Raw genomic sequence first — 15,970 nt, 5'->3', positions numbered from 1 at the left:
GCATGTCATGATAACATAACTCTCTAGGTCAATGAGAGAAGGGGGGCTGTGCCGGTTTTGACACCTTAACACTCTGCCATAAATTAGAGAGGAGGGGGATCTCTCCCTGGCTCTCCAGTATTGGTAAAGGAATGTCTTTGTTCCAGAATACTTTTGCCGCCAAAACTATAAACGTCCAAAAGGTAAACACTGGAACAATATTCCTAACATCCAAATGTTTGGAATGGTCAGTGGGGATCTAAAGAATAATCATGTCATATTGTTTAATATTTTGCGATGTTATTAAAATCTGTATGAACCAAATACTGTAATTTAGGAAGGATACCCCCTTTATCTGTCAAGTTTCCATCAAATACATTGTGATATGAAAATGGATGAAACTATTTTTGTTAAAATAGGAATGTGATTTTAGGAGTCATAAGAGATAACTTCTAATCATATCCTTTGCACAGTAACTAGCCACACCCCAGGTGCCATCAGAGATCATGTCAGCAAGTAGGAACGCCCCTTTTACCAAGAGGGCATAAAGGCTTGAAAGACAAATTAAAATTAGACCAGGAAACGTGGTGACTGCACGTTTAGAATGGTTAGAACTTTGAATGAGAAAGACCAGCCGACGTGAATCGCGAGCTCACGTTACAAAATGGTTAGACCAGAAAGCGTGTAGCTGTGGCTACACGGCTGAAAATGCTTAGAACTTTGAATCTCTACACGAGGTGAAGAAGATAAACTCACTAGACCAAAAAGCATTGGCAGTCTGCAGCTGTACATGTAAAGTAGTCTAGAACTTTGACTAAAGACACAAGGTGGGAAGAAAGGAGAATCCCATCTCAGACAGCCATTGTTGCATCTGAAGTATCTGTCTAACAAACACTTCACTACCAGAGAAGCTCTACAAAGAAGAAGGACATTGTGACCTCTGGTGTACAATCAGAGCCTTACAAGTGAGCTGAGCGAAGACCCAGCCAAAACCTCCTTTCCAAGAGGGCTTGGGTCAACAGAGATAGACGAGCGGCAAACACGTAAATCCATTCATTGGTTTCTTACTCAGAACGGGCGGTGGTTAGGGTGCTAAGTATTCTGATTACCGTGAGCGTAGTTCCCAAATGTATGTACGATAAGTTTGACTCTCTTTATCCCTCTCTCCCTCCTTCTATTGACCCCTCCCTTTTTGATAACCAAGCAGTCATGCTGTTGTTAGTCCGCTAGGGACTTTTCTCATGTATTAAGTATGTATGTATTCTGTGTTATTATTTAGTTAGCTAGTAAATAAATGATTAAGCTAATTTGTGTATTGCTGGTTAGGGTTCTTGCGGAGTCAAGGATTATGCGACGTTCAGAATGAGACTAATATGAGGTAATGATTAATAAGTGACTGTTATCAATATATAACATATATATCTTCTAAGAGTTTAATTTGGGAGATGGTAACTCGATAAACAACTTCTTCCGTGGTGCCCCAAATTCCTAATGAGTTAATTGTTACATGATTAATTTAATCGAGTAACAATTAAACATAGTTGATTCGATAAATAACAGTCATCACATTAATGAAAGTCACGTCATGACACTGTCTTATTTCCATGTTTCTGCTTTGTAATGGTCATTACTTTCAACAAATGTACTATCAGCCCTAATTTCACGTTTGTGTCTATTTCAATAATTAATGCTATAGGTTCGAAATTTATGAAAATGAACCATGCATCAACATCGCAATGTTGTGCAACCACAATATTATTAATCGGACTAAAATGGATCACATAATAGCTATATTAACCATACTTTTCTCATCTCACTTTAATGGGAATGTAGTAGGAGATGTTTTTCACAATTTTCAATGACTATTCATACTTAGCCCTACAAATCATGTGCGCTCCAGCTGTCCTTGGCATGCCCGCTACTCATGTCTTGATAGAATAAACGTCTTTATTCTCTTCACAAACGGCAAACTCATCATGCTTATCACATTTCCATGGCTTGACACAAGGTAATTGACCCCCAGAATCATAAAAATATATATTTTTAACCACTAACCTGTCGATAAAAGCTTATGTGAGAAGCTGATCCATCAAGTCAATTGATTAAGGCATAATTCTAATGATTTCATATATCATTTTCAAACATTCAGTCACTTCTTGATATATTTATTAAAGCAATATGAAGTAGAGGAGACAATGGCCTCTGCTTAAACTTTTTTTGGGGTTTTATTCAAGGTCATCAGTTTATATTGTGTTATTCGTCCCATCCGTCTCTTCTGTAATTGCTCCCAGGCTAACAGCCAAGACTAGCTAGCATGATACTTGAAACCTATGCTATCGTTTAGTCACTAGATGGCTTAAGAAAATGACATATGTTTGGAACCTTGAACAACTAAACCCAACTCTACAACCGAAAAACACTTCCGGGTCCGTTTTTTTCTTACATCACTCAAAACCACTTTTTGTTGATAACTCGGCGAAACATGGTTGGCATGTGCTGTTTTTTGACTTCATTACGTCATTCTAGTTTCTGTGTTATCTGAGAAAATGAGCGTGTTACTTTCACCCCGTGTTACTTTCGTCCTGGCTCTCCCCTAGTTAATGAGCAGTCTTTTATTGTCTCTGTATTTGTCTCATGTTTCAGTTGGTGTCCAACATTGGTCCATATCAGAAACTTAGAGTGCAGATATTTAACTTTTATAGAACAGAATAGAATAACACCTCAGTCTGCCACATCTGTCACTCAAAAATCTGCCGATGCCAGAGTGGCTAAATATGACTTGTTGTATTACTGTTATTGTTCACAATACTGCTGAATAAACCCAGTCCACTACTGCCTCCCTCTGGTCATAATGATATGCACTTCGTAAAGGAGAATGGGAGAAGACGTTTTCACAAGGGTAGCACAGTTCACGAGAACCCAAGTCAGGTCTTTGTTGACATAGAATGTTGAAGTAGAATTTCAGTGGTCGTCTGTTTTAGGGTGCATCCCAAATGTCACCCTACTCCTTTAGTGCACTAATGTGCACCCTGGGCCATAAGGCTGTGGTCAAAAGTAGTGCACAATATAGGGAATAGGATTGCCATTTGGGGCACACACATAATGGGTGCACATTAGGTCATGCACTGTTACAGCTGGGTGGACTAATCTAGAGTGTTGATTAGGTTGGAGGCTGATGAAGGCCCCATCCCTCTTGCTATTGGACGGCTTCCAAGGACTCTGACCTGCTTCAAGGGGAGAGTCAGGGTTCGACTCATCTGGCCTGGAGATGCTGAAGGACTCAGGGCAGATTCAGGACAGAGAGTGGAGGTGACGGGGTGAGATTAATAAGGCCTGGTGACAGGAATCCTATTGACTGGTGGTGTCATTCTCGGAACCATCAGTCTGAATGACAAATCTCTGTAGAGATGCTGATTGAATCCATCTCCCAAACCCCCAAAGTACTCAAATCACTTAATTTCAGTTCGGGGCAAAATAAACAGAGCAAAAATAATTCATCAAAATCTAGAAAGAGCACTGGAGAGGTATAGCAAGATGCATTCTGAACTGAAGAAGTTCATTTTCAGTTTGCCATTGAGGGCAGGCCACCAGATACTGAAAACCTATCTACTTGTTACTCAGTTGTGAAGTGAGCAAACAAACATATGAGAAGAGGAGACTCAAGTTTCAAGTTTTAATAGTCGTACAGTATGTATGGGATACGCATGGTATACATTGCATTCAAAAGGATTCAGACCCCTTGACTTTTTCCACATTTTGTTACGTTACAGCCTTTTTCTAAAATTGATTAAATCGTTTTTTTCCCTCATCAATCTACACACAATACCCAATAATGACAAAGTAAAAACCGGTTTTTAGACATTTTTGAAAATGTATTACAAACAAAAAACGGATATAGCACATTTACATAAGTATTCAGACCCTTTACTCAGTACTTTGTTGAAGCACTTTGGCAGTGATTACAGCCTCGGGTCTTCTTGGGTATGACGCTACAAGCTTGGCACACCTGTATTTGGGGAGTTTCTCCCATTCTTCTCTGCAGATTCTCTCAAGCTCTGTCAGGTTGGATGGGGAGCGTCGCTAAACAGCTATTTTCAGGTCTCTCCAGAGATGTTCGATCAGGTTAAAATCCGAGCTCTGGCTGGGCCACTCAAGGACAATCAGAGACTTGTCCCGAAGCCACTCCTGCGTTATCTTGGCTGTGTGCTTAGGGTCGTTGTCCTGTTGGTCCTGAGCGCTCTGGAGCAGGTTTCCATCAATGATCTCTCTGTACTTTGCTCAGTTCATCTTTCCCACGATCCTGGATGGTGTTCTCCGGGGGATGATAGGTGTTGGGTTTGCGCCAGACATAGCGTTTTCCTTGATGGCCAAAAAGCTCAATTATAGTCTCATCTGACCAGAGTACCTTCTTCCATATGTTTGGGGAGTCTCCCACTTGCCTTTTGGCGAACACCAAATGTGTTTGCTTATTTTTTTCTTTAAGCAATGGCTTTTTTCTGGCCACTCTTCCGTAAAGCCGTGCTCTGTGGAGTGTACGGCTTAAAGTGATCCTATGGACAGATACTCCAATCTCCGCTGTGGAGCTTTGCAGCTCCTTCAGGGTTATCTTTGGTCTCTTTGTTGCCTCTCTGATTAATGCCCTCCTTGCCTGGTCTGTGAGTTTTGGTGGGCGGCCCTCTCTTGGCAGGTTTGTTGTGGTGCCATATTCTTTCCATTTTTTAATAATGGATTTAATGGTGCTCTGTGGGATGTTCAAAGTTTCTGATATTTTTTTATAACCCAACCCTGATCTGTACTTCTCCACAACTTTGTCCCTGACCAGTTTGGAGACCTCCTTGGTCTTCATGGTGCCGCTTGCTTGGTGGTGCCCCTTGCTTATTGGTGTTGCAGACTCTGGGGCCTTTCAGAACAGGTGTACAGTGGGGAAAAAAAGTATTTAGTCAGCCACCAATTGTGCAAGTTCTCCCACTTAAAAAGATGAGAGAGGCCTGTAATTTTCATCATAGGTACACGTCAACTATGACAGACAAATTAAGAAAAAAAAATCCAGAAAATCACACTGTAGGATTTTTAATGAATTTATTTGCAAATTATGGTGGAAAATAAGTATTTGGTCAATAACAAACAAGCAAGATTTCTGGCTCTCACAGACCTGTAACTTCTTCTTTAAGAGGCTCCTCTGTCCTCCACTCGTTACCTGTATTAATAGCACCTGTTTGAACTTGTTATCAGTATAAAAGACACCTGTCCACAACCTCAAACAGTCACACTCCAAACTCCACTATGGCCAAGACCAAAGAGCTGTCAAAGGACACCAGAAACAAAATTGTAGACCTGCACCAGGCTGGGAAGACTGAATCTGCAATAGGTGAGCAGCTTGGTTTGAAGAAATCAACTGTGGGAGCAATTATTAGGAAATGGAAGACATACAAGTCCACTGATAATCTCCCTCGATCTGGGGCTCCACGCAAGATCTCACCCTGTGGGGTCAAAATTATCACAAGAACGGTGAGCAAAAATCCCAGAACCACACAGGGGGACCTAGTGAATGACCTGCAGAGAGCTGGGACCAAAGTAACAAAGCCTACCATCAGTAACACACTACGCCGCCAGGGACTCAAATCCTGCAGTTCCAGACGTGTCCCCCTGCTTAAGCCAGTACATGTCCAGGCCCGTCTGAAGTTTGCTAGAGTGCATTTGGATGATCCAGAAGAGGATTGGGAGAATGTCATATGGTCAGATGAAACCAAAATAGAACTTTTTGGTAAAAACTCAACTCGTCGTGTTTGGAGGACAAAGAATGCTGAGTTGCATCCAAAGAACACCATACCTACTGTGAAGCATGGGGGTGTAAACATCATGCTTTGGGGCTGTTTTTCTGCAAAGGGACCAGGACGACTGATCCATGTAAAGGAAAGAATGAATGGGGCCATGTATCGTGAGATTTTGAGTGAAAACCTCCTTCCATCAGCAAGGGCATTGAAGATGAAACGTGGCTGGGTCTTTCAGCATGACAATGATCCCAAACACACTGCCCGGGCAACAAAGGAGTGGCTTCGTAAGAAGCATTTCAAGGTCCTGGAGTGGCCTAGCCAGTCTCCAGATCTCAACCCCATAGAAAATCTTTGAGGGAGTTGAAAGTCTGTGTTGCCCAGCGACAGCCCCAAAACATCACTGCTCTAGAGGAGATCTGCATGAAGGAATGGGCCAAAATAGTGTGTGAAAACCTTGTGAAGACTTACAGAAAACGTCTGACCTGTGTCATTGCCAACAAAGGGTATATAACAAAGTATTGAGAAACTTTTGTTATTGACCAAATACTTATTTTCCACCATAATTTGCAAATAAATTCATAAAAAATCCTACAATGTGATTTTCTGGATTTCTTTTTCTTATTTTGTCTGTCATAGTTGACGTGTACCTATGATGAAAATTAAAGGCCTCTCTCATCTTTTTAAGTGGGAGAACTTGCACAATTGGAGGCTGACTAAATACTTTTTTTCCCCACTGTATATATACTGAGATCATGTGACGGATCATGTGACACTTGTGGACTTTATTTAACTAATTATGTGACTTCTGAAGGTAATTGGTTGCACCAGATCTTAATAAGGGGCTTCATAGCAAAGGGGGTGAATACATATGCACGCACCACTTTTCCATTATTTACTTTGTATAATTTTTTGAAATAAGTTATTTTTTTCATTTCACTTCACCAATTTGGACTATTTTGTGTATGTCCATTACATGAAATCCAAATAAAAAATCCATTTAAATGACAGGTTGTAATGCAACAAAATAGGAAAAACGCCAAGGGGGATGAATACATTTGCAAGGCACTGTAGGTACCTTTTGGCAAACTCCAAGCGAGCTGTCATGTGCCTTTTACTGAGGAGTGGCTTCTGTTTGGCCACTCTACCACAAAGGCCTGATTTGGTGGAGTACTGTAGAGATGGTTGTCCTTCTGGAAGGTTATCCCGTCTCCACAGAGGAACTCTGGAGCTCTGTCAGAGTGACCATCAGGTTCTTGGTCACCTCCCTGACCAAGGCCATTCTCCCCCGATTGCTCAGTTTGGCCAGGCGGCCAGCTTTAGGAAGAGCCTTGTCGGTTCCAAACGTCTTCCATTTAAGAATGATGGAGGCCATTGTGTTCTTGGGAACCTTCAATGCCGTAGAAATGTTTTGTTACCCTTCCCCAGATCTGTGCCTCGACACAATTCTGTCTGCGAGCTCTATGGACAAATCCTTCAACCTCATGGCTTGGTTTTTACTCTGATATGCACTGTCAACTGTGGGACCTTAAATAGACAAGTGTGTGCCTTTCCAAATCATGTCCAATCAATTGAATTTACCACAGGTGGACTCCAATCAAGTTGTAGAAACATCTCAAGGATGATCAATGGAAACAGGATGCACCTGAGCTCAATTTCGAGTCTCATAGCAAAGGGTCTGAATACTTATGTAAATAAGGTATTTCTGTTTGGTGGTTTTTATAAATTTGAAACATTTCTAAAAACCTGTTTTATGGGGTGTTGTGTGTAGATTGATGATGAAAACATATTATTTAATCAAATTTAGAATAAGGCTGTAACGTAACAAAATGTGGAAGAAGTGAATGGGTCTGAGTACTTTGTATGGGGATAGGGTCGGCAGTTTTTGTTTCTGTATGATAAATTGGATTAAGGAATAAAGACAGACACCAATGTTCAGTTCAATAGCCTTGTTAAGCCTTGTACAAATCCCTACGCTGTGGAGTCTGGGGAACAGTCCAACTAGTCGATTACCTATCAACTAGACTCCGTAACATCATCCTTTTCAATAGAAAGTGCAAACATAACGGCATAACATTGCGTTCTTAACAGTCAAGTCATAACAATTGAAAAGCATGACATTTTCTTTTTACTTCAGCTGTCATCTTCCAAATTAACAGACAACAAGTTAAGTCTCTTGCTTATAGAGTAAGCCTGTCCGGTGGCTTGCACAGCCGACCCACCCGTGAGTAAGTATTGGCTCTGACAGGGGTAGGATTAGGGCCACGAGCTGGAGAGTTTGGTGGGGTAGAAGCTTCACCTTCAGTTGGCTCATGTCTCAATTCTGCACCCCTTACCCTTAGGCCTGGACTGTGATCCAGCTCATCTAAGTGAGTGTATGGCATGTTCTGGTTTGTCTGCTCTGCTACGCGCAGATCCACCCGATTGCGACGATAGAGGGAGCCACCAACATCCACCAGGTAAGAACGTGGTGCAACTCTCTGTAGGCATGTGCCCAGCCTCCAAAGTCCTGTGTGGTCTCCCGGCAGCGGTTTCATCCTTATAGTTTCACCCACCTCCAGCTCTGGTAGGTCTCGAGCAGTCCGGTCGTAGAAGCACTTAGCGAGCTGCTTTCTGTGACGCAGTTTGTCCGTGACGCCAACCATGACGCAGGGCTCAAGTAGCTTGTTAGCTACGGGGATAGTAGTCTTCAGACGTCTGGACAGAAGGCGTTGTGCTGGGCTGCTGTCCATGTTTTCGGTGGGTGTGTTCCTCCACTGTAAGATCGCTTTCCATGGGTCAGTTGCTGTCGCGCAAGGCCCTGCTTAACAGGTTTTTGCAATCTTGACAGCTGATTCTGCCTTGCCATTTGCTTTTGGGTGTCTTGGAGAGGAGGTCACGTGGTCAAACTCCCATTCTGAGGCGAAACGCTTGAACTGTGCAGTGAATTGTGGGCCATTGTCCGTGATTACCTTGTCAGGCTGACCTTGCCTTGCAAACTGCGCCTTGCAGCGCTTTATGACCGTCTCTGCGGACAAGTCAGGGAGCAGTTCAATTTCCCAAAAGTCAGAGTAATGATCAACGAGGAGAAGATAGTCCTTTGTCTGTGGCTGAATAAGTCCATGCTGATGATTTGCCAGGCCCTTGTGGGCAGTTCGTGTGACATCATGGTTTCCTTTTGCTGTTCATGAGCGTACTCGTTGCATGTGGTACAGTTGCTGACAAAGTCTTTAATTTCTGCTTGCATGTTTGGCCAGTATAATGTTTCACGCGCCTGACGGTAGCATGCGTCACCTCCGACGTGACTGGAGTGTATGCGGGTAAGCATCTCTGGACGTAGTGATTTGGGAATAATGACCTTCTGACCTCTGAACAAGACGCCATTTTGCACACTGATCTCATCTCGAAAGGTCCAGTATTCTCTCACTGTGAAAGGTGTCTCCTCTTTCAGATATGGCCAACCTGCTAGAGCCATGGACTTCAGTGACTGTAGGTGTTCGTCCTTGTCAGTATGTTGCCTGATCTGGGCTAGGCGGTGATCTGTCACGTTTAAGTAGTCTGCCTGATTGATCTGTTGAACATCTTGTTGTTCCTGCTGTAGCGAGCAGATGGCCTGCCGCTGATAGGCAGTGCCTCTACCTGTACATTGTGCTGTTGCCCTGCTCAGTGTGTCGCTGATGTACATCTCAGGTCCTGGCTTGTAAATGACCTTCAGGCTGTAGTTTTGCAGAGTCAGGAGCATACTTTGAAGCCTCTTGGGCGCGTTGAGGAGAGGTTTACTGAATATGGCAATGAGTGGTTTGTGGTCAGTTTCAGCGGTGACCAGCTCGACCATATAAGTAGTGATGGAATCGCTGGCAGGAGAAGACGATGCTGAGGCACTCTTTCTCAATTTGTGCATAGTTTTGTTCGGTGGGGGTGAGCGCTCTCGAGGCAAACGCAACGGGCTGGCCTTCCTGCATAAGGCAGCATCCAAGTCCCCTTTAGCAGAGTCGCTCTGGATTGTGACAGGCTTCGTGACGTCGTAGTAGCGCAACACTGGCATGGATGAAGCCAGAGATTTCATCTCCTGCACTGCGGCCTCGTGCTTGGGTAGCCAGTGCCATGGTGTGTCTTTGTCCAGCAACCGCGCAGAGGCTCACAGACTGCTGATAGGTGTGGCATGAACTTTGCAAGATAGTTTGCAAAGCCGATGAGACGCTGTACTCCTTTTGCATCAGACGGGTTTGGCATGTCGAGGATCGCTTGGACCTTGTCTGGGTCCGGCTTCAGGCCTTTTGCCGAGAGAATGTGGCCATGGAAGTGGACGTCTTTCACCTTGAACTGCAGCTTCTTCAGGCCAAGACGAAGCTTAACTGATCGGCAGCGCTCCATCAGTGCCAGGAGCTTCACATCGTGGTCGCGTTTCTGCTTCTTCGTCTGTTTCACCACAGCCTACGATCAGGATATCATCGGCGATGGGTTCAATGCCCTTGAGCCCAGCCAGTAACTCGTGCTGCTTGCGTTGGTATACCTCAGGCGCCACTGAGACACCAAACGGGAGCTTGAGCCAGCGTTTCCGACCCCAGGGGGTCCAGAAGGTAGTCATGAAGCTGCTTTCTTCGTCCAGCTTGCATTGAAGGAATGCATCTCGGCATCCACCAAGGTGAAAATCCTGGCCTTGGGAAGCTTATAGAGGACATCCTCTAGTGTCGGCATGATGTAGTGGGATCGTTTCAGTGCTTGGTTCAGATGCTTTGGGTCGATGCAGACCCTCAGCTTCTCTGGTTTTTTCACTATGACCATATTGCTGATCCAGTCAGTTGGTTCAGTCACAGATGTCATGTGGCCATCGGCCTCGTACTTGTCCAGCTGGGCCTTCACAGCCACTTTCATTGCAATGGGCACATTGCGAGGAGCACACTGGACTGGAGTAATGCTCTCATCCACTTCAAAGTGTACCTCCCCAGGCACTGATTCAACGGGCATGTTGAATACATCGTCATATCTGCTGAGTAGTTGTTCTTTGGACAGGGGTTCATGCTGGACATGATCCACAATGTGCAGGTCATTTGGTACAGTGAACTGCATCAGTCCCAGGCGTTCGCATGTAGAGCCTGAGAGGAGAGGATTTTGACTGGTTTTCACAATCTCGAACTCCAGCTTGTGTTTGCGTCCCCGAATAACACATTCGGTCTCAAAGGTGCCCATAGAGCTCATTAGTTCTCCTGAGTACAGCTTTAGTCTAGTATCGCTGGGAAATAGATGTGTGTCAGGTGCCAGATTGATTTTGTCTTTGTAGCTCATTCACGTTGCATGTAGCACCCGAATCCAGTTGACATTGTTGTTGCTTGTTGTGTAATCGTAGTGTCACAAACCATTTCTTCCCTCTTGAGTGTACAGCCCCAATGGATTCATGCATGTAAATGTCACTTTCACTGTTCAGCTCTGAACATTGAGTAACATCATCAACACAGCGAATCTTGCCCTCACTCACCCTTCTTTTGCTTTTGAGACACACTTTTGCAAAGTGATTATTAGTTCCACAAGCTCTGCATGGTTTTCCATAGGCCGGGCAGTTCTCTTTGCCACGTGTGTGTGTATTCCCACAGTATTTACATGCTACGGGGCTCTCTGTGTTCACCGTTCGTGGTGAATTACTCTGCCTCGATTGGTTTTGTCTGAATGTCTGCCTAGCAACAGCGTGAACAGTATCAACGTCGGAGCGTGGGGTTTCCGTTTCCATTGCTCTCATTCTCATGTCAGTGACTTCAGCAGTGCGGCACATTTCGATGGCAGTTACTAATGTTAAGCCTCTCTCTCTCAGTAGACGCCGGCACGTATTCTCATTTGCAATTCCCAGTACTATTTTGTCACGAATCAGTTCATCTTTCAATCCCCCGTATTCACAAGTGGCGGATTTCTCTCTCAAACGGGTTACAAAGTTGTGTACTGACTCACCCTCTTCCTGTTTGCAGCTTCCGAAAACGAACCGCCGTAAATTACGTTTCTGGCGGGTTTGAAGTAATTCCCCAATGCATCCAATATAGCCTTTGCATCACACTGTTGTCGTGCCGTGAGGGTGAGATTGTGCCGGTAGATATGCCTGCATTCGCTGCCCATTAAACTCCTCAGAGTTGCCGCTTGTACCTCGTTGGGTTTCTCATGTAGACCGGTCACCAGCGCATAGTCCTCGAATTCATCCCTGAAGTTGTCCCAATTAGTATTCCAGTCCCCTGTGAGAACCATGTGATTTGGTGGCGGAATGTTCGCTGCCATAGCAATGGAATAGGAGATTTCTTTGTCTTCAGTCATGGAGATAGGTAGTGATGCTAGCTAGCCAGCTAACACGAGTTGATCAGTGTTGTGAGTAGGAAACGGCTTGTGTTCGCATATGGAACGTAACTGCGCCTATACTGTACTTAGCTACAAAAATAACAAACGTGTGTTTTCCGAGCCACTTCTGATACCATGTTTCTGTATGATAAATTGGATTAAGGAATAAAGACAGACACCAATGTTCAGTTCAATAGCCTTGTTAAGCCCTTGTACAAATCCTACGCGTGAGTCTGGGGAACAGTCCAACTAGTCGATTACCTATCAACTAGACTCCGTAACAGTTTTCTTTTCCTTTGCTCTTTCTTTCATTCTTCCTTTCTTTCTTTATTTTCTTTCTCCCTCTCTCTTTAGCCTCTTTCTTTCTCCTTCCCTCTGTCTCTCGCTCTCTACAGCTCTCTTTTGGGAGACAATTGAGACATGGATTGTGTATGTGTGCCATTAAGAGGGTGAATGGGCAAGACAAAATATTTAAGTGCCTTTGAACGGGGTATGGTAGTTGGTGCCAGGCACACCGGTTTGGTTCAAGAACTGCAATACTGCTGGGTTTTTCTCACTCAACAGTTTCCCGTGTGTATCAAGAATGGTCCACCACCCAAAGGACATCTAGGCAACTTTACACAACTGTGGGAAGCATTGGAGCCAACATGGGACAGCATCCCTATGAAACGCCTTCGGTTTTGGTGAGTGATTGAGAGGCTGGGGAGAGTTTGGTTGGTGAGAGGAACATCAGAACAGCAAAGGCTTGATTGGAAGTCCTCAGTACTCTGACAGTCACACTGTTTCAGTTTGCCTCATGTACTGTACACTGTTTTGTTGTGGAGATGTTCTGTACCTGGCTTTGACATCATACAAAGAGACAAGAACCACAGGGCTTAGGGCTAATGCCGGTCATGTGATTCAAGGTGCTTTATGTCACGCTCTGGTTCCGGGACGTTGTTATTGAACCAGGGTGTGTTTGTATTGTTGGGTGTTGTGTGGGTTAGGTTGGGGATAGGGTGTGTTCGTTTTGTTGTGTGCTGTTTGGTTGGGGTGTCTAGGTGGTTGTCTTCCTTGTTTGTATTCATGTGACTCCCAATCGGAGGTAACGAGTGACAGCTGTCGGCTCGTTATCTCTGATTGGGAGCCATATTTATACTGTGTGTTTTCACCTTGGGGTTGTGGGTTTTTGTTCCATGTTTCTGTCAGTGTTACAGAGGACTTCACTATCGTCATTTGTTGTTTTTCGTGGTTGCTTTATTAAATAAAATCATCATGTTCACTCCACGCGCTGCGTATTGGTCCGCTTCTTCAGACGATCGTGACAGAAAAACCCACCGTAAAAGGACCAAGCAGCGTGTCCAGGAGCAAGACAGCTGGACATGGGAGGAGGCGCCGGGTAAGGAGATCGAGAGGCTGGCGATGGCCCAGGTGGGCAAATCGTGGTCCTGGGAGGACATGCTCGGGGGCAAGGGACCTTGGGGGAGAATCAAGGCCCTGGCGAGAGAGGAGCAACGGCGTCAGCAGGGCCATCGTTGGAAGGACGAGAGGCAACCCCAAAAAATTTTTGGGGGGCACATGGCTAGGCGGCTGGGCAGCAGGAGGCTGCCACAGGGAGAAAAGGAGAGAAGGCTAACAGAGTACGGGGAGCCATTGGCCAGTAGAGGGAGGGAAGTGTTTGTGGCACGGCGTGAAAGACTGATGTGTGTTGCCAGTCCGGTCCGGCCCGTTCCTGATCCTCGGGTTGAGGCCAGTGGTGTGTGTTCCCGGTACGGACGGCCTGTTCCTACTCCACGCACCAGGGATAAGGTGCGCTCGCCAGCCCGGCCCGGCCTGTTCCGGCCACTCGCACCAGGGATACGGTGCGCGTCGCCAGCCCAGCCCGGCCTGTTCCTGCTCCACGCACCAGGGATACGGTGCGCCGCCAGCCCGGCCCGGCCTGTTCCGGCCACCCGCACCAGGGAGACGGTGCGCGTCGCCAGCCCAGCCCGGCCTGTTCCTGCTCTCCGCACTAGGCCTTATGTGCGTCCCCAGGGTCCAGCATGCCCTGTTGCTGCTCTCCGCACTAGGCCTTATGTGCGTCCCCAGGGCCAAGCATGCCCTGTTGCTGCTTCCCGCACTAGCCCTGAGATGCGTGTCCTCAGCCCGGTACCTCCAGTTCCGGCACCACGCATCAGGCCTACGGTGCGTCCCCAGGGCCAAGCATGCCCTGTTGCTTCTCCCCGCACTAGCCCTGAGATGCGTGTCCTCAGCCCGGTAACTCCAGTTCCGGCACCACGCACCAGGCCTACGGTGCGCCTCAGACGGCCAGAGTCTGCCGTCTGCCCAACGGGGCCTGAACTGTCCGTCTGCCCAACGCCGTCTGAACTGCCCGTCTGCCCAACGGGCGCCTGAACTGCCCGTCTGCCCAACGGCGCCTGAACTGTCCGTCTGCCCAACGCCGTCTGAACTGCCCGTCTGCCCAACGCCGTCTGAACTGTCCGTCTGCCCAACGCCCGTCTGAACTGCCCGTCTGTACTGAGCCTGCAAAGCCGCCCGTCTGCCATGAGCCTTCAGAGCCGTCCGCCAGACCGGAGCCGCTAGAGCTCTCCGCCAGACAGGATCAGCCAGAGCCTTCCGCCAGACAGGATCAGCCAGAGCCTTCCGCCAGACAGGATCAGCCAGAGCCTTCCGCCAGACAGGATCAGCCAGAGCCTTCCGCCAGACAGGATCAGCCAGAGCCTTCCGCCAGACAGGATCAGCCAGAGCCTTCCGCCAGACAGGATCAGCCAGAGCCTTCTGCCAGACAGGATCAGCCAGAGCCTTCCGCCAGACAGGATCAGCCAGAGCCTTCCGCCAGACAGGATCAGCCAGAGCCGTCCGCCAGACAGGATCAGCCAGAGCCTTCCGCCAGCCATGAGCAGCCAGATCCGTCAGCCAGCCATGAGCAGCCAGATCCGTCAGCCAGCCATGAGCAGCCAGATCCGTCAGCCAGCCATGAGCAGCCAGATCCGTCAGCCAGCCATGAGCCGTCCAGCCAGGATCCGCCAGAGCCGTCCAGCCAGGATCCGCCAGAGCCGTCCAGCCAGGATCCGCCAGAGCCGTCCAGCCCGGATCCGCCAGCCAGCCAGGATCCGCCAGAGCCAGCCAGCCAGGATCCGCCATTTAGTCAGGTACTGTCCCTTAGCCCGGTGCTGCCCCTTAGCCCGGTGCTGCCCCTTATCCCGGTGCTGCCCCTTATCCCGGTGCTGCCCCTTATCCCGGTGCTGCCCCTTAGTCCGGTGCTGCCCCTTAGTCCGGTGTTGCCCCTTAGTCCAGGTGGGGTTAGTTAGTTGGAGGGTGGTCATAGGGAGGAGGCTACTGAAGCAGGTTGTGACTGTGGTGGGGTGGGGATCACGACCGGGGCCAGAGCCGCCACCGTGGACAGACGCCCACCCAGACCCTCCCCTAGTCCTTATGTTGGTGCGCCCGGGGTTCGCACCTTTAGGGGGTTACTGTCACGCTCTGGTTCCCGGGACGTTGTTATTGAACCAGGGTGTGTTTGTATTGTTGGGTGTTGTGTGGGTTAGGTTGGGGATAGGGTGTGTTCGTTTTGTTGTGTGCTGTTTGGTTGGGGTGTCTAGGTGGTTGTCTTCCTTGTTTGTATTCATGTGACTCCCAATCGGAGGTAACGAGTGACAGCTGTCGGCTCGTTATCTCTGATTGGGAGCCATATTTATACTGTGTGTTTTCACCTTGGGGTTGTGGGTTTTTGTTCCATGTTTCTGTCAGTGTTACAGAGGACTTCACTATCGTCATTTGTTGTTTTTCGTGGTTGCTTTATTAAATAAAATCATCATGTTCACTCCACGCGCTGCGTATTGGTCCGCTTCTTCAGACGATCGTGACACTTTAGCTGGAGATGCATGGTACAAACAGAAAGTAAAGGTTAAGAAAACATGGAGTAGCAGAGAATGTATGGCGCACAG

At 47.1% G+C, this 15,970-nt stretch overlaps 1 protein-coding gene across 1 annotated transcript in view; it reads left to right on the top strand.

Moving 5' to 3' along the window:
• LOC121581312 (potassium voltage-gated channel subfamily H member 2-like) overlaps positions 1-15,970 on the top strand; it is a 90,407-nt gene that overhangs the window by 64,541 nt on the left and 9,896 nt on the right. The gene's annotated exons all lie outside the window — the stretch shown is intronic.

The sequence above is a fragment of the Coregonus clupeaformis genome, chromosome 14, assembly GCF_020615455.1.
Source record: "Coregonus clupeaformis isolate EN_2021a chromosome 14, ASM2061545v1, whole genome shotgun sequence".
Lineage (NCBI taxonomy): Eukaryota > Metazoa > Chordata > Actinopteri > Salmoniformes > Salmonidae > Coregonus > Coregonus clupeaformis.
Note: the sequence above shows the minus strand (reverse complement) of the source record. Positions and strands in the feature narration are given on the sequence as shown.